We start from the raw sequence: 18,832 nt of genomic DNA on the forward strand, positions 1-18,832 counted from the left end.
GATGCTCACCGCCGTGCGTGAGTAATTCCATCGTAGGCTTGCTAGACGGTGATGGGTTGGATGAGATTTACCATGTAATCAAGTTAGTTTTGTTAGGGTTTGATCCCTAGTATCCACTATGTTCTGAGATTGATGTTGCTATGAATTTGCTATGCTTAATGCTTGTCACTAGGGCCTGAGTGCTATGATTTCAGATCTGAACCTATTATGTTTTCATGAATATATGTGTGTTCTTGATCCTATCTTGCAAGTCTATAGTCACCTATTATGTGTTATGATCCGACAACCCCGAAGTGACAATAATCGGGATACTTCTCGGTGATGACCGTAGTTTGAGGAGTTCATGTATTCACTATGTGCTAATGCTTTGTTCCGGTTCTCTATTAAAAGGAGGCCTTAATATCCCTTAGTTTCTGCTAGGACCCCGCTTCCACGGGAGGATAGGACAAAAGATGTCTTGCAAGTTCTTTTCCATAAGCACGTATGAGTATTTACGGAATACATGCCTACATTACATTGATGAATTGGAGCTAGTTCTGTGTCACCCTATGTTATAACTATTGCATGAGGAATCACATCCGGCATAATTATCCATCACTGATCCATTGCCTACGAGCTTTTCACATATTGTTCTTCGCTTATTTACTTTTCTGTTGCTACTGTTACAATCACTACAAAACCCCAAAAACATTTATCTTTACTTTTGCTACCGTTACCTTTATTATCATACCACTTTTGCTACTAAATACTTTGCTGCAGATACTAAGTTATCCAGTTGTGGTTGAATTGACAACTCAACTGCTAATACTCAAGAATATTCTTTGGCTCCCCTTGTGTGAAATCAATAAATTTGGGTTGAATACTTTACCCTCGAAAGCTATTGCGATCCCCTACACTTGTGGGTTATCAAGACTAATTTCTGGCGCCGTTGCTGATGAGCATAGATCTATTCTCTAAGTCACTTGGGATTTATATCTGTTGATCACTATGAAGAACTTGATAGATGATTGAACTACTATTTTGCCCTCAACTACAAGGGGAGGTAAGGAACTGCCATCTAGCTCTACACTAGATTCTCCTTCCATTATTAGTAGGCTTGCAACACCTAAACCTGCTACTACTATGAATTCTTATATGTCGCATGTTATTGATGATGCCACTTCTGCTATGCATGATGAAACTACTTCTGTGCGTGATACTACTTTGCCATTAGGTGAATTTCTTGATGAACAACTTGCTAGAGTTAGGGGGAATGAAATTACTGAAGATCCTATTACTGATGATAGTGATGATGAAGGTTCTCCCAATGATTATATATTACCTGTTGTTCCTAAGGGTTATGTTATGAATGAAGAAGCTGCTAGGGAAATCTTTGCTTGCAATGATAGATATGATCTTAAAAAATTATTAGCTGAATGGAAGCAACAGTCTCTTAATGCTAGAATGAAACCCGATCATGCTTTTGCTACTTCACCTATCTGTGTTACTGATAAGGATTATGAATTCTCTGTTGATCCTGAGATTATTACTTTAGTAGAATCTGATCCTTTTTATGGCCTTGAATCTGAAACTGTTGTGGCACATCTTACCAAGTTGAATGATATAGCTACCCTGTTTACTAATGATGAGAAGTCTCGCTATTTTTATATCCTTAAGATATTTCCGTTCTCATTAAAGGGTGATGCTAAGACTTGGTATAATTCTCTTGCTCCTGATTGTGTGCGTAGTCCCCAGGATATGATTTATTACTTCTCTGCTAAATATTTCCCTGCTCATAAGAAACAAGCTGCCTTGCGGGAAATATATAATTTTGTGCAAATCAAAGAAGAGAGTCTCCCACAAGCTTGGGGGAGGCTTCTCCGATTACTTAATGCTTTGCCTAATCATCCTCTTAAGAAAAATGAAATACTTGATATCTTTTATAATGGACTAACCGATGCTTCCAAGGACTACTTGGATAGTTGTGCTGGTTGTGTTTTCAGGGAAAGAACAATCGACGAAGCTGAAATATTATTGAATAATATGTTGACTAATGAAAATAATTGGACTCTCCCTGAGCCAATTCCCGAGGCAATTCCTGAACCAATTGAGCCAACTCCTGAGCCTATTCCTAAACCCACTCCAAAGAAGAGAGGTGTTTTATTTCTCAGTCCTGAAGATATGCAAGAGGCAAAGAAATCAATGAAAGAAAAAGGTATTAAAGCTAAAGATGTTAAGAATTTACCTCCTATTGAAGAAATACATGGTCTTAATTTACTGCCTGAAGAACCACATTGTCTTGATAACCCGACACAGGTAGTAAAGGTAAATTCTCTCTATAGATATGATAAAGTTGAAATCCCCTCTACTAAATTTCATAGCCCATGCTTAGATGAATTTGATGACTTTATGGCTAGACAAGAAAGTTTTAATGCTTATGTTGGTAGAGAGTTAAAGAATAATGCTTTCGAGATAGGACGTGTAAGTGATAATTTGGCTAGAGTTAAAGATGAACTTCACCTCATTAGCAAATATGCTTCTATGGTTGCTACTCAAGCTGAGCAAGTACTCAAAGCTCAAAATGATTTTCTTGATGAATTAAATAATAAAAATGACTTTGCTGTTAGAGTGGCTACTAGAACTGGTAGAATGACTCAGGAACCTTTGTATCCCGAAGGCCACCCTAAGAGAATCGAGCAAGATTCTCAGAGAAATAATTTAGAGGCACCTAGTTCTTCTAAAAAGAAGAAGAAGAAAAACGATAGGACTTTGCATGCTTCTAGTGAACCTACTGTAGACACACCTGAGAATCCTAATGATATTTCTATCTCTGATGCTGAAACACAATCAGGTGATGAACATGAACCTAGTGATAATGTTAATGTTAATGTTCATGTTGATGCTCAACCTAGCAAAAACAATGATGTAGAGATTGAACCTGTTGTTGATCTTGATAACCCACAATCAAAGAATCAACGTTATGATAAGAGAGATTTTGTTGCTAGTAAGCACGGTAAAGAAAGAGAACCATGGGTTCAGAAACCCATGCCCTTTCCTCCTAAACCATCCAAGTCAAAGGATGATGAGGATTTGAGCGCTTCGCTGAAATGATTAGACCTATTTTCTTATGTATGCGCTTAACTGATATGCTTAAAGTAAATCCTCATGCTAAGTATATGAAGGATATTATCACAAATAAAAGAAAGATACCGGAAGCTGAAATTTCCACCATGCTTGCTAATTACACTTTTAAGGGTGGAATACCAAAGAAACTTGGAGATCCGGGTGTACCAACTATACCATGCTCTATTAAAAGAAATTATGTTAGAACTGCTTTATGTGATCTTGGAGCCGGTGTTAGTGTTATGCCTCTCTCTTTATATCGTAGACTTGAATTGAATAAGTTAACACCTACTGAAATATCTTTGCAAATGGCTGATAAATCAACTGCTACCTATCGGTATTTGTGAGGATGTGCCTGTTGTGGTTGCAAATGTCACTATCTTAACGGACTTTGTTATTCTTGATATTCCCGAGGACGATAGTATGTCTATTATCCTTGGTAGACCTTTTCTTAATACTGCAGGGGCTGTTATTGATTGCAACAAAGGCAATGCCACTTTTCATGTTAATGGTAATGAGCATACGGTACACTTTCCGAGGAAACAAACTCAAGTTCATAGCATCAATTCTATTGAAAAAGTTCCAACTATCATTTTTGGAGATTTTGAATTTCCTCTCCCTACTGTCAAGAAAAAGTATGATATTCTTATTATTGGGGATTTTCATATCCCCGTTGAGGTAACTTAGTGTTATTCGAAATTTCTCCGGTTCTGTGTTATTCGGAATGAGTTTGTTAACAAGACTTGATCAACCTTGTTAGTGGATTCATTTTGATGATCAAGAGATGGATGAAACTAGAAGGCACAACCTTCTATACCTTCTTTTTTACTTTCTGTTATGTAGATTAAATAAAGCAAAAATAGTATTATTCATCTGTTTTCTGAATTATCCGTGCATTAAAAAAATATCCCGAAAATAAAAGTGCTCCAAATTCCCTGCAAATTTAGTGTGATTTTTTCTGGAATATTTGAGGATTTCAGGCACTGAAATCACTACAGGAAGGAAAAGCACCAGGCCACGAGAGTGGAGGGCGCCCCCCTATAGGGCACTCCCCCTGTCTCATGGGCCCCTGGTGGCTCCCCTCAACTTATGCCAGCACCCACACACTTCATCTTCTACCCAAAAAAATCCCCATCCAGTTCAAGCACGAGTTCTAGCTTGTTTTGCTGCGATTTTCAATCTCTTAGCTCAAAGCTCCATTCACAAAACTGCTTTGGGAGATTGTTGCTTGAAAAAGAAATATGCTTAGAAGAATGTACCAAGGTGGTTCCTCGGCAAAGAAAGGGCCAAGGATTGCTATACGTGAGCAAGATGTTGATTTGCCGAGGGACGCAAATGTATGAGCTTGTGAGTGGCCATCCGATGATTTTATGGTCGAAGCAGGCTTCAAGGAGAAATTTGACGCGTATGTGCATAATGCCGAGCTGGATGACTTCTTACAAGATAAGTGTCCTCAATACTATCAATTGACCGATTCCTTTGTGCGGAGGTTCCAATATATCTGTGCGTGTAATTCTCCTAGTGTCATGTTTAATATTTATGATACATCTTATACCATGGATTTAGAGGATTTCACAACTGCTTGCAAACTCACGCAGTGGGGTAATATTAATGATCCTCACAAATCTGAATTTAGAGATTTTCTTGCTAGTATTACTGTGGGAGAATCCAGGGACATAGCACAAGCTATCATAGGGAGCATTCATTTTCCTGCTATACATTATTTTGCTCTCTTTATTGGTAGATGCATTAACGGTAAGGACGAAGCATGTCACATGTGTGTCCCTGATCTTTGTGTCCTCAAGAGTGCTGTGTCAGGTTATAAAGGTTATAACTTGGGGCAATAGTTGCACGTAGGTTGCAGAATAATAGTAGAAGGGGGGATTTATTTGGAGGAATTTATGTAACCCGTGTGGCTAATTTTCTTAATATAGCCCCACGAGAGGGGGATATGATTTTACCTCCTGTTTATTTGGATAAAGAAACTATGTTCGATCATCATTTTCTTGAGAGGAATGAACAATTCCTCCATTATCGACTAATCTATGAAAGACGCAACGTCGTCCCTGTTACTCTTCCTGCTCCCCACCTTTTTGATTATCAGGCAAAAGGAAGATATGTTGTCACCAGGGAAGAACTAGCTGAATACGAGAGGGGAATGGAGGCAGCTCGCCAACACGCTGCTGCTCAGGAGGCTGTTGCCTCTGCATCTCAGTACAACCCCGGTTTCACTTATGGATATCAGTCAGGCGGCCATTGGTATTAAACCAACTTAGGCCAAAAGCCTAAGCTTGGGGGAGTACGTATTTCTCACCAACTTTACATTCATGTTCACACACTAGTCGTCGGTGCTCATACTCTTTCATTGTATTATCCATGCTAGTTTAAATTTCTTTTTCTAGTTTTCTTCTTGTGTGTTTGATAAACCTTAAGAAAAACCAAAAAAAATAGTTAGTTTAAAATCTATGCTTGTAGTAGCAATTAAAATGAAAACCCAAAAAGATTTCTAGTTCTTCTTTTTACTTGTTGGGAGCTTTCTCGTGTAAATAGTTTTATTTTCTTTCCTTTGGGGATCGAGAAGACTATATTGAAAATGCTTAGTGGCTCTTATATGCATGATTGTTTATTTAACTTAGAGCCCATATTACCCTGTCTTCTCTCTTGAGTTGAATGCTTGCAGATTCCAGCTTAGTCCAATGCATGTGCACTCTTATTATTACACACATCATTCGGTCGTGCAAGTGAAAGGCAATATTGACGATATATGATGGACTTATTGGGATGAGAAAAGCTGGTATGAACTCGACCTCTCTTGTTTTTGTAAATATGATGATTCATCATTCCTGAGTCAGCTATTATGAAGTAAACATATTTGCAATGACATTTAGAGATTATAGTTGCTTGTGCCATCCTTGATTAGCTATGAGTTATAATGGTTTACCTTGCGTGCCAACATTCTATTAGAATGATTATGATGTGGTATAATGGGATGGTATCCTCCTTTGAATGAATTGAGTGAGTCGACTTGGCACATGTTCACGCATGTAGTTGAATCAAATCAACATAGCCTTCACGATATTTATGTTCATGGTGGATTATATCCTACTCATGCTTGTATTCAGTGTAAATTAATTTTAATGCATGTTTATGACTGTTGTCGCTCTCTCAGTTGGTCGCTTCCCAGTCTTTTGCTAGCCTTCACCTATACTAAGCGGGAATACTGCTTGTGCATCCAAACTCCTTAAACCCCAAAGTTGTTCCATATGAGTCCACTATACCTTCCTATATGCGGTATTTACCTGCCGTTCCAAGTAAATTTGTATGTGCCAAACTCTAAACCTTCAAATGAAATTCTGTTTTGTATGCTCGAGCAGCTCATGTTACAACTAGGGCTGCCTATATCTTTCATGCTAGGTGGGTTATTCTCACGAGGAGTGGACTCCGCTCCTCATTCGCGAGAAAGGGCCGGTAACCGGGATGCCCAGTCCAATGATCCAAAAAGATCAAAGCAAATCAAAATAATTAAACAAAACTCCGCCAGGGCTGTTGTATGTTGGAGGCACTCGTTGTTTCGAGCAAGCCATGGATTGATGCTCGTTGGTGATTGGGGGAGTATAAACCTTTACCATTCTGTTTGGGAACTGCCTATAATGCATGTAGTATGGAAGATACAGCCATCTCATAGTTGTTGCGTTGACAGTGAAAGTATGCCGCTCAAAATGTTATTCAATCTCTATTTTAAATTGAGCTCTGGCACCTCTACAAATCCCTGCTTCCCTCTACGAAGGGCCTATCTATTTACTTTTATGTTGAGTCATCACCCTTCTTATTAAAAGCACCCGCTGGAGAGCACATTGTCATTTGCATCCATTACTATTGGTTTATATTGGGTATGACTTGACTGGATCTCTTTTACCATTAATTACAATGTTTAGTCAGTCCTTGATCTTTAAAGGTGCTCTGCATTTATGTTTTGAAGTCTCAGAAAGGGCTAGCGAGATACCATTTTGTTATATCATGTTCTGATTGTTTCGAGAAAGTGTTGTCATCCAAGTTTTATTATTATGGCTCGCTAGCTGATTATGCTATTGATATGAGTAATTGTGAGACCTAGGTGTTATTGTTAGTATGGTTAGTTCATAGTATTTGCTGAAACTTGAATGCTGGCTTTTCATGTTACAACAACAAGAGCAAACACAGTTTGTAAAAGTTTTTCTTTATCACTTTCAGTTTATCAACTGAATTGCTTGAGGACAAGCAAAGGTTTAAGCTTGGGGGAGTTGATACGTCTCCAACGTATCTACTTTTCCAAACACGTTTGCCCTTGTTTTAGACTCTAACTTGCATGATTTGAATGAAACTAACCCGGACCGACGTTGTTTTCAGCAGAACTACCATGATGTTGTTTTATGTGTAGAAAAGAAAAGTTCTCGGAATGTCCTAAAAATCCACGGAGGCACTTTTTGGAATTAATAAGAATTTTTGGCGAAAGAATCAAGACCAGGGGGCCCAGGGCTTGTCCACGAGACAGGGGGGCGCCCCCCCCCTGTAGGGCGCGCCCCCCCTATCTCGTGGGCCCCCTGGACCTCCACCGACCTCAACTCCAACTCCATATATTCACTTTCGGGGAGAAAAAAATTAGAGAGAAAGTTTCATCACGTTTTACAACACGGAGCCACCACCAAGCCCTAATCTCTCTCGGGAGGGCTGATCTGGAGTCCGTTTGGGGCTCCGGAGAGAGGGATTCGCCGCCGTCGTCATCATCAACCATCCTCCATCACCAATTTCATGATGCTCACCGTTGTGCGTGAGTAATTCCATTGTAGACTTGCTGGACGGTGATGGGTTGGATGAGATTTACCATGTAATCAAGTTAGTTTTGTTAGGGTTTGATCCCTAGTATCCACTATGTTCTGAGATTGATGTTGCTATGACTTTGCTATGCTTAATGCTTGTCACTAGGGCCTGAGTGCCATGATTTCAGATCTGAACCTATTATGTTTTCATGAATATATGTGTGTTCTTGATCCTATCTTGCAAGTCTATAGTCACCTATTATGTGTTATGATCCGACAACCCCGAAGTGACAATAATCGGGATACTTCTCAGTGATGACCGTAGTTTGAGGAGTTCACGTATTCACTATGTGCTAATGCTTCATTCCGGTTCTCTATTAAAAGGAGGCCTTAATATCCCTTAGTTTCCGCTAGGACCCCGCTTCCACGGGAGGATAGGACAAAAGAGTCTTGCAAGTTCTTTTCCATAAGCATGTATGACAATTTACGGAATACATGCCTACATTACATTGATGAATTGGAGCTAGTTCTGTGTCACCCTATGTTATAACTATTGCATGAGGAATCGCATCCGGCATAATTATCCATCACTGATCCATTGCCTACGAGTTGTTCACATATTGTTCTTCGCTTATTTACTTTTCCGTTGCTGCTGTTACAATCACTACAAAACCCCCAAAACATTTATCTTTACTTTTGCTACCGTTACCTTTATTATCATACCACTTTTGCTACTAAATACTTTGTTGCAGATACTAAGTTATCCAGGTGTGGTTGAATTGACAACTCAACTGCTAATACTCAAGAATATTCTTTGGCTCCCCTTGTGTCGAATCAATAAATTTGGGTTGAACACTTTACCCTCGAAAGCTGTTGCGATACCCTACACTTGTGGGTTATCAACCACCAAGTATTGGAGCTGAGCTGCAGATAGCTTCTTGAGACAGAGAGGGAGACCAAGATATCTACAAGGGAAGGCACCAATTTGGCAACCCAGACTAGTCACTGTTAGCAGTTTCTCCTCCTCCAAGCAGAGGATCAGAATGGCTACCGTCTTGCTGAGGTTCACGTGTAGACCAAAAGGGGAACCAAACAACTGCAGAGTGCATACACAAGCGCTCAAGTCTGGTGTTCTTGGCTTGAGGAATACAATTACGTCATCCGCAAAAATGGAGAGCCATTGCTTGATTCCATCCCGCGCGAGGGGGGATATGACCTACATGTCCACAGCCAATTTGAATAGCTTTTGTAATGGATCCATGATGATGATAAAAAGCATGGGAGATAGGGGCTGCCCTGCCATAGTCCCTTGCAGCTGTGGGTTGGGGCACCCAGCGTTCCATTGACCATGATGCGGGTGGAGGAAGTGGCCAGGAGCCCAGCGATCCAGTTCGTCCATGTTCTACCGAAGCCCATCGCGTGCAGTACCTCAAGTAAGAATGGCCATTGTACAATGTCGAAGGCCTTTGAAATGTCTAGCTTGAGAATGATGGTAGGATGTTTGAGTGCATGGAGACGCCTTGCCATGATATGGACAAGCATGAAATTATCATGTAGTGCTCTCCCCTTGACAAACGCACTCTGGTGGAGGCCAATCAAATGTTTAGCAATTCCTCTGCTAGCCGGAACGCTAGCACTTTGTCAAAAAAATTGATCGCACCATGCATCAAGCTAACGGGTCTAAAGTCTCGCAACTCCTCTGAGCCATCTCTCTTCGGCAGCAGGGTGACAAGTGCTTTATTGATGGAGGCCAAGCCCCTCATCTTCATGGTGGAACATCGAGAAAGTAGCCGCCAACAGACCGTCCTTAATGATGGACCAGCAAGAGACATAAATCGTGTTGTGAACCCATCCGGTCCCGGAGCTTTGTCGAGTGGCATTGACTTGATTGTATGCAGAACTTCCTCCTCCGAAATGGCCCCTCCAGTCCACTTAGATCCCACACAGGAAGACAAAGAGCGTCCAGGTTGAGATGGAATTGGCGCGGAGTTGTCGTGCCCAATAGCCTGTTGTAGTAGTCATCCACAATGGACGCAATGTTCTATTGAGCAGTAATGTGCTCATTGTTGTGTGCCAAAGACAGCAACACATTCTTTCTCTGTCGATGTCGCGCATGTTGGTGAAAGAATCTGGTATTGGAATCTCCATCTTTGAGGTGAAGAAGACGGGATTTCTGTCTCGCAATCGTTCGTTCCAGCAACGAAAGCCCAAGGAGCTTTCTCTTCAACCTGTGTCTAAGCTCGATCTTTGCCGCGCTGAGAGGCCTAGAGTCCATGGCCACATCTAGCCTGAGCATAATTTCGAGGGCAATTGCGATTTGGAGGCGAACGTTACCAATCCACTTGGAGCTCCATGCTTGCAGGTGCCGGGCCGTGGATGGCCCTGAGTTTCTTGTTGAGAGTCAAGTATGGATTATTAGTCAAAGGTGTAGAGCTCCACGCCTCTTGCACAGTCTCGAAGAACCCTAGTGCTTTAGGTCAAAAGGATTCAAATTTAAACCTTTTCCCAAAGTGAAAATCAACATGCAGATCCAAAAGAAGCGGACAATGATCTGAGATAGCAGATCCAAGGGCGGTGAGTAGGTAGGAGGTGTATTCATCTTCCCATGAGTTCGTAGCAAAAATGTGATCTATCTTTTTCAGGGTTGCCAGCTCCCACTAATCGGACCAAGTATATATAATTCCTTCAGTGCACCCGCAAAAGAAATAAAAACTGATAACAAGAAAAAAAACTGATAAGTGAGATGGAAACTCTGGCACGGGATTTGCTCCATCGTGATCCTGAAGCATCGGACGGCTAAAAGCCGTCGCCTCACTTTGGCCGGTTCTGATCGAATTCTGACATGATGATACGCAGCGGGTACGTGCTATATGGCATCATCTGGCGGCCGCCCTATTTTGGGTAGCTATCCACTTGCGGTGCCCTTGTACTATTAAAAAAGGTACCCCTCCTTCCCATAATGTAAGACATTTTATTGACTCTACTGTAGTGTAAGAAAACGTCTTACATTAGGGCATGTACAATGGTTGGTAAGATAGTCTTATCTTAAGTGTTGAATGTGATTTAGAGATGAAACTTTTTTTGTCTACAATGGGTCATCTCTTAGCCTTATTTTCAATAATTAGCTATTCCTAAAAATGTGGTGAGACATATTGTGCTAAGAGATCACCTCTTGTCTTCTCTTAAATAAGAGAAGACAAACCTTTTTTTATGAGTTCTCTCTCCTCCACCTCATCATCTATCCTACGTGACATTCCTAAGATAGCACCATTGTACATGCCCTTATGGGACGAGGGAGTACGTTTCACCACACCTCTGTGCTGACATGTCCTGCCAAAAGAAATTCAGTGACGCTCCTCACATCGCGTGGGCGCGGCCCCCCACCAAAAAAACCAACTCCCCTGCACAAATCTCATGCAAACTCTCTCTTTTCTCCAGCCGTTGCTACACGCCATGGCCTAGACGGGGAGGGAGCTCCTGTTAAGCAATAACACCAAGAAAACCCGGCAATAAAATCTACTCCCTCCGTCCCATAATATAAGAACGTTTTTGGCACTACACTAGTGTCAAAAAGGTTCTTGTATTATGGGACGGAGGGAGTAGAAGAAAAGGCAATATCACAATTTGTGAGAACTGCCTGTTGTAGATCAGGCAAAAACTCTAGTGGAAATAGTCTAGAACAATTTGTCAGCAATCAGGCAAAAAATTCCACCAAATCACCAGGTAAAGGTCCAACTCTCTTTTGCAAAAAGAAAAGAAGAAGCATGATTCCTTTGTAGTGTGTAAAAACTCTACTATACACCCACGTTTTTGCAGCTTGATTTTGGATCTTTTACAATGGTGAGCCTATTATTGTCGCACCCCCTTGCTTGTTGAACCTGGATGTTAGAGAGATCCTGAGCTCTTGTTTGGTGTTATTTTACCGTCTTGCACCTGGCCTCTGCAAAGGAAGAAAAAACATATAGAAAGTTGCTTAGAGAAAACCCATGTAGGAAACCAACTGAGCATAGTTGCAGCAGCATAGTTGCTTCAGGGGGGGGGGGGGATTGCAAGTTCAATTGAGTTGAGTTGTTCAAAAAAAATCCTCTGTTCAAACGAGACATCAAAAAACTTTGCCTGCATGCTTTGAAAAAAGTAGTCTGAAACTAGAGAATAAAGTCTACACGCTGAAGTTTCTCTGCTATTAGCGGGCAAAAGGGATTAACGTTCTCATAATTGAAAACAACATGTAAATTGCCTACATGGTGAAGTTGAAAACAACATAAGAAACATGAACCTTTCTCTCGGAATATGTGTGTTGGTAGGCGACTTCGTGCTGTGATTTTAGTGGTGTTGTGAGCGACTTTAGCAAGTGATGCTTGATTGAGTTGGCTCTCAGCGGGGCCAGCGGTGGGGCAGATGTTGGTAGGGGGTGGGAGTTAGTTTCACCCGGTTAGGCGACTTTGTAATCGGGCCAAGGCGACTACGTGTAAGGTCTTAGGCGGCTCTTTGTGTGTGACTTGGGCTTGGGCGAGTTAGTGTTTTGTGATACTTTAGGATTGCGACAACTCTGTGTCGCAAATTTAGGGGGTGTTGTAAGCGACTTTAGCATGTGGGCTTGATCGCGTTAGTTCCACCGACTAGGCGACTTTGTAGTCAGGCCAAGGCGACTACGTGTAGGGGCTTAGGTATCTCTTTTTCAGTGATTTGGGGCTTTGGGCGACTTAATGTATTGGAATACTCTAGGATTGCAGCAACTATGTGTTGGTTGGTAGGCGACTCTGTGTTGCGAATTTAGGGGTGTTGTAAGCGACTTTAGCATATGGGCTTGGTCGAGTTAGTTCCCCCGGTTAGGCGGCTTTGTAGTCGGGCCAAGGCGACTATGTGTAATGGCTTAGGTGGCTCTTTTGTGTGACTTGGGCTTGGGCGAGTTAGTGTTTTGTGATACTCTAGGATTGTCGCGACTATGTGTTGGTTGGTAGGCCACTCTCTATCGCAAATTTAGGGGTGTTGTAAGTGACTTTACCATGTGGAATTGGTCGAGTTAGTTGCTCCGGTTAGGCGACTTTGTAGTCGGGCCAAGGCAACTACGTGTAGGGGCTTAGGTATCTCTTTTTGAGTGATGTGGGGTTTTGGGCGACTTAGTGTATTGGGATACTCTAGGATTGCGGTGACTATGTGTTGGTTGGTAGGCGACTCTGTGTCGCGAATTTACGGGTGTTGTAAGCGACTTTAGCATGTGGGCTTGGCCGAGTTAGTTCCCCCGGTTAGGCGATTTTGTAGTCGGGCCAAGGCGACTATGTGTAAGGGCTTAGGCGGCTCTTTTGTTTGACTTGCGCTTGGGCAAGTTAGTGTTTTCAGATACTCTAGGATTGCGGCGACTATGTGTTGGTTGGTAGGCGACTCTGTGTCGCGAATTTAGGGGTGTTGTAAGCGACTTTAGCATGTGGGCTTGCTCGAGTTAGTTCCCCCGGTTAGACTACTTTGTAGTCGGGCCAAGGCGACTACGTGTAGGGGCTTAGGTATCTCTTTTTGAGTGATTTGGGGCTTTGGGCGACTTATTGTATTGGGATACTCTAGGATTGCGGCGACTATGTGTTGGTTGGTAGGCGACTCTATGTAGCAAATTTAGGGGTGTTGTAAGCGACTTTAGCATGTGGGCTTGGTCGAGTTAGTTTCCCCGGTTAGGCGACTTTGTAGTCGGGCCAAGGCGATTGCGTGTCAGGGCTTAGGCGGCCCTTTTGTGTGACTTGCGCTTGTGCGAGTTAGTGTTTTGTGATACTCTAGGATTGCGGCGACAATGTGTTGGTTGGTAGATAACTCTGTGTCGCGAATTTAGCGGTGTTGTAAGTGACTTTAGCATGTGGGCTTGGTCGAGTTAGTTTCTCCGGTTAGGCGACTTTATAGTCGGGCCAAGGTGACTACGTGTAGGGGCTTAGGTATCTCTTTTTGAGTGATTTGAGGCTTTGGGCGACTTAGTGTATTGGGATACTCTAGCATTGCGGCGACTATGTGTTGGTTGGCAGGCAATTATGTAGCGATTTTAGGGGTGTTGTAAGCGACTTTAGCATGTGGGCTTGGTCGAGTTAGTTCCCCCGGTTAGGCAACTTTGTAGTCGGGCCAAGGCGACTACGTCTAGGGGCGTAGGCAACTCTTTTTGAATGATTTGGGGCTTTGGCGACTTAATGTATTGGGATACTCTAGGATTGTGGCGACTATGTGTTGATTGTTAGGCGACTCTGTGTTGCAATTTTAGGGGTGTTGTAAGCGACTTTAGCATGTGGGCTTGGTCGAGTTAGTACCCCCGATTAAGCGACTTTGTAGTCGGGCCAAGGCGACTATGTCTAGGGGCTTAGGCAGCTCTTTTCTAGTGATTTCGGGTTTAGGGCGACTTTGGCCGTTTTAGTGTAGCAACTTTATGTGTGTAGGGTTGTCTGAACGGCTTTAGCGTGTGAGCCATGGTAGAGTAGACTCGCTGCGGGGGCACGGTGGGACTGCCGTGACAGGGGAGCGAGTTAGTTCCCTCCGCTTAGCCGACTTTGTTGTCGCGCGAGGCGACTGTGTGTAGGGGCTTTGGCAGCCTTTTTTGTTGATTGAGGCTTTGGGCGACTTAGTGTATTGAGATGCTCTTGGTGTGGTGACTATACGTGGGTTGGTAGGCGACTCCGTGCCTACAAACAAAAATGTCTGAAATTCTTCAGTTGAAAAGATGCCTGCATATTCAAAAGATGCCTGCAATAATGTCTGAAACTACAATTAAGATGCCTACGTATCACCCAGAACTGCCTACAAACAAAATATCTGAAAACTTACAGTTGAAAAGATGCCTACAATAATGTCTGGAACTATAATAATTCCTTGAAGATAAACCGAGGCTGCTCCCTATGAAAAGGCCAGCCCTACACTTACACATGCTTATTGTTCACTCAGAGAGAAGTGGCTATGCTCAAATACTGCACTTTGCTAAATCTGCACATCTACTGAATTCAAAAATAGATAAAAAAAGATAGAAAATTCAGAGCAGCCATACTATTGCATGATTTCATCTAAGGAACCTTCGCTAGATCTGTACGACAACATATATCTCAAGCAAAAAGGTAGGAGCATATCCCAGCACAGATAATAGAGCGAACTTTTGACTGAACTTCACTTTTTAACAGTACTAAGAATATCAGGAGGGAATTTCCAGAATAATACAGACTTGTGCTACCACATATTCTAGAGAGATCAATTTGTAACTCCTGCTTACAGTAACAGATAAAAAAGCTAGAAAAACACGTTGTATTGCCTGAAAAAAACACCATATTACCTGGAAAAAACATATTCTAATGCCTAGAAGATGGCAGGTGCTCTGTGTGTTTCTCTTTGGTTGGTTAAAATGTAGGCAAGTACGGAGAACATAATTAGGCAAAAATCAAAGTAGAAAACTAGGTCATGCAGCAGTAGAGACACGCACAAAGTTATATATGATGGAAAAAAGGGAGAAAAAAGGTTAAAAAAAATCGGAGCTTCAATTGATAGATCTCCGTTTTGTGTATTATTACTTACTTATTCACATCGGCTGAGCTTCTTTGTCGCCCAGTTGAAGTTTGTCTACATCACTTCCGACAAAGTTGCCATTCTGGAAGTATGTCTATTCACACATAAGAGAAAAAAGAAGTGGCATAGCTTATATGTTAGTGGGACAAAACATGATGCTGATGTAGGCAACATATCTTATCACACGTAGTGTGTGGTGGCTTTATGTTGCAAATCAACTTCACATCCAAAAAAAATTAGGAAGGAAAAACCCAAGCAATGCAGTACTAAGTAATTTTTGCCTACTGTTCCTCTACAAGTGAAGTGTTTTTTCCTACTTTATGTCATGCAGTATACTAAGTAATTTTTGCCTACTGTTCCTCTACCCTCTGTAGCTTGTATTGCCTCAAAAAACAAATTGTATTGCCTAGAAGAAACATATTACTATTTGCCTAGCAGATAACGCATATTATTTCATACTGTATTGCCTAAATACATATCCTATTTGCCTGGGGAGTGGGGAACATGACCTTATTTTCTTGAAGATGGGTGCTCTTTGTGTTTTTCTCCCAGGGATATAGGCAAGCATGGAGGGTTCTTTGTGTTCGTTCATACAATTGGGCATCAATTTCTCTCTCGATTCACCCCTCTACCTCCATCCTTATCCCTATCACCGCCGTGGGTACCGACGACACATTGGCGACCAAATCTACGCACGTTTCGTTGTGGACGAAAAAACAGGAGGGATGGCCTGCATCTGATACTCACCTCCTTCCCCCCGGAGACGTAGCACTCCGCCTTGCTGACGCTCGCCATCCTCAGGCCGCTGACCAGCTTCTCCTGTCCCGATCTGTCCTCACGTGTGTGCGCCCTTCGCCTGCCGATGCGGTGCCCATCTACCGCCGGCTCGCACCCCGTCCCCTTGGCCCGTCGTCGCCGGACTACGCCGGACAGGCTCGCCAAAGAAAGGATTTCATCTCCCCTAGTCGCTGCACGGGGTGAGAGAGAGAGGGGGGAAATGTGCGTCTTCCAGCGTGCACGGCTGGATCGCGCGCGTGCGTCGCCCAGCGTTTGGGTTGTGACACAGTATCTCGTTCGGTCACGAGCCCGGGTCCGGCTCTCGCTCGAAGGGGGCAAAGCTCAAATCGTTCGGTCACAAGTCCGGGTCCGGCTCTCGCTAGAAGGGGGCAAAGCTCAACCTATATAACTGCGTCGACGGCAGTAGCTTTCCCCGTGCACCATACTACGCCCCCCTCCAGTCTACCTCCACCCACCGGATCATTGGAATCCAGTTCGCGAGAAGATCGGCGACACCGCGCACCGAGCATGGCAGCTGACCAGCACCGCCGCGCACCGAGCATGGCAGCCGACCAGCAACGTCGCGTGAAGCTGATAGTTAGCTACGGCGGGAGGATCGAGCGCGCCGAGGGTCGGCCGCCGAGGTACGTCGGCGGCGAGCATCTGCTCCTCAACGTCCTTTCGTCCGTCTCGACGAGGGGCTTCCGCGACCTGCTGGCGGCGCGCGCGTGCTTCTCCAACTTCTCCGTCAAGTACTGCTACTCCGGCGAGGGGCTGGACTCGCTCTGCGACGTGGACACGGACGAGGACCTCCGGGACATGCTGGACATCTTGCTCTACCGGGACCTGCAGGCCCGGCTGTTCAACGACCAGAACACGCGCAGGTTCCGGGTCTACCTGTTCCGCGACGCCGCCGCCCCGTCGCCGACCTCCCAGGCCCTCGGAAAACCAGCTCCCATGCGGCGTAGCGCGACGTCGCCAGCTCTGTTGTCGGCGAAGCCGGCCGACGTCGGCGGGCGGCCCTCCCATGGCCTGGCCGCTCCCGCTCCCTCTCTGGTGCCGCGGATCACGACGTCGCCGAATCCGTTGTGCGAGACGTCGACGGTTGGCACGGCGCCCTCCAAGCCGCCGCTCGCCCCCACTCTCGCACGGCGGATAGCGTCGTCGCCTTTGTTGACGGCAGACTCGACAGATGACACGCCTTCTTTGATCACCACCACGTCGACATCAGCAGCCAGAGCTACGCAACATACACCACCCCACGCGGCGGCGTTCTGGCCGGCAGAGCAGCATAATCCGGTGTACCAGGCGGCTCCAGTATTCTTGGTGCCATTAATGCCGCAGGTCATAATCCACCGGCCGGCGGTCATCCTCGTACCCATGTTCAATTCAAAGGTGGCCATGGGCTGAGAATTTTTGGAGTCACAATCGAATATGAAAATACTCACTCAAGTGAGAATTAGCAATCCATAGTTTGTGTAGATTAGATCTCTCACAGGTTGCAGATATGAGGCGACAAATCAAAATTCTAGATTGATCAGTGATTATGCACTATGGGATGTAACTTATAGGCGTGACTTCAATTTTTCTTATAGTTTACTCTAAATTGTTTATATATTTTATAATTAATGATGTCAAATCCTCTATATTCAGTGTTAGTATCACCACAAGGTTGAATGGTGGTTGAGAGAGAGAAAACAATTTCACAAGGATGACAAGCAAGGGTTTGACACGTTGCTCATTGCGAGCAGCGGCGAGTTTACTAGACAGGCTTAAACAGGCTCAAGCCTGCCCTCCAAAAAACAATACTTTTTTACTAGTACTACTACTACTTTCATCCCAGCTCAATAGAACATATATTATTGAGACATGCACAGCGGACAGGCATCTCAAATGAATGCCCAGCCTCCAATTATTGTGTAATTACTAGTTCATGTACCGTTAACCAATTTAGTGTCCAATGCAACTTATTTGCAAAAAAAAAAGATACAAAATATGAGTATGCATGCATGTACCCCTCACGCTAAACCTGAACCTATCCCATGTAATATGAACCCAGATACCCTTCCCTTTGCTATTGTGATTGTAATCCCTCCTCCAACTTATATGGACAACAAAATAGAGAGATAATGGTTATTTTGCAAGATAAATTCAAATTTTTGTTCAAAATTTCATATGTTTTTAAAAAAATCCTAGAAAAAATCTAGTTAATGCCAAAAAAAATACTAATTTGGGAAGTTCTAAGCTTATTTTGACAACCAGATTAAGGCATCATGTTTAATTTTTTCTTCAAAAGAGAGTTTAGTTTTCTCGCCGTTGACTTAAGCCTACCCTTCATTTTCTTCCTTGATTCGCCACTGATTGCGAGCATGTGGGTTCTTTGGAAGCAACGCAATGCTAGGATTTTTAACGGAGTCGACCAACAAAAGGATGCTAGGGAGCTTGCCGCTATGATCCTTGGTGAGGTAGCCGAGTGGCGGCAAGCAGGTGTTGGTGTTGGTGGCCTGCAACGATTTGTGAGGAGTTAGTTTAGGCGTCCTAGGTGGTGTTGGTGTCGTGTTTGTGTGGTCGTGTGTGCGCACTCGAGCCACACTTCTTTTTAATTATGCTTTCTACCTTTTATAAAAATATGGTACGCC

At 43.5% G+C, this 18,832-nt stretch overlaps 1 pseudogene; it reads left to right on the forward strand.

The window, feature by feature from the left end:
• Positions 1–16,639: 16,639 nt before the first annotated feature.
• Positions 16,640–17,523, forward strand: LOC123041419 (uncharacterized; annotated as a pseudogene).
• The last annotated feature ends 1,309 nt before the right edge of the window (positions 17,524–18,832 follow it).

This window comes from Triticum aestivum, chromosome 2B (genome assembly GCF_018294505.1).
Source record: "Triticum aestivum cultivar Chinese Spring chromosome 2B, IWGSC CS RefSeq v2.1, whole genome shotgun sequence".
NCBI lineage: Eukaryota > Viridiplantae > Streptophyta > Magnoliopsida > Poales > Poaceae > Triticum > Triticum aestivum.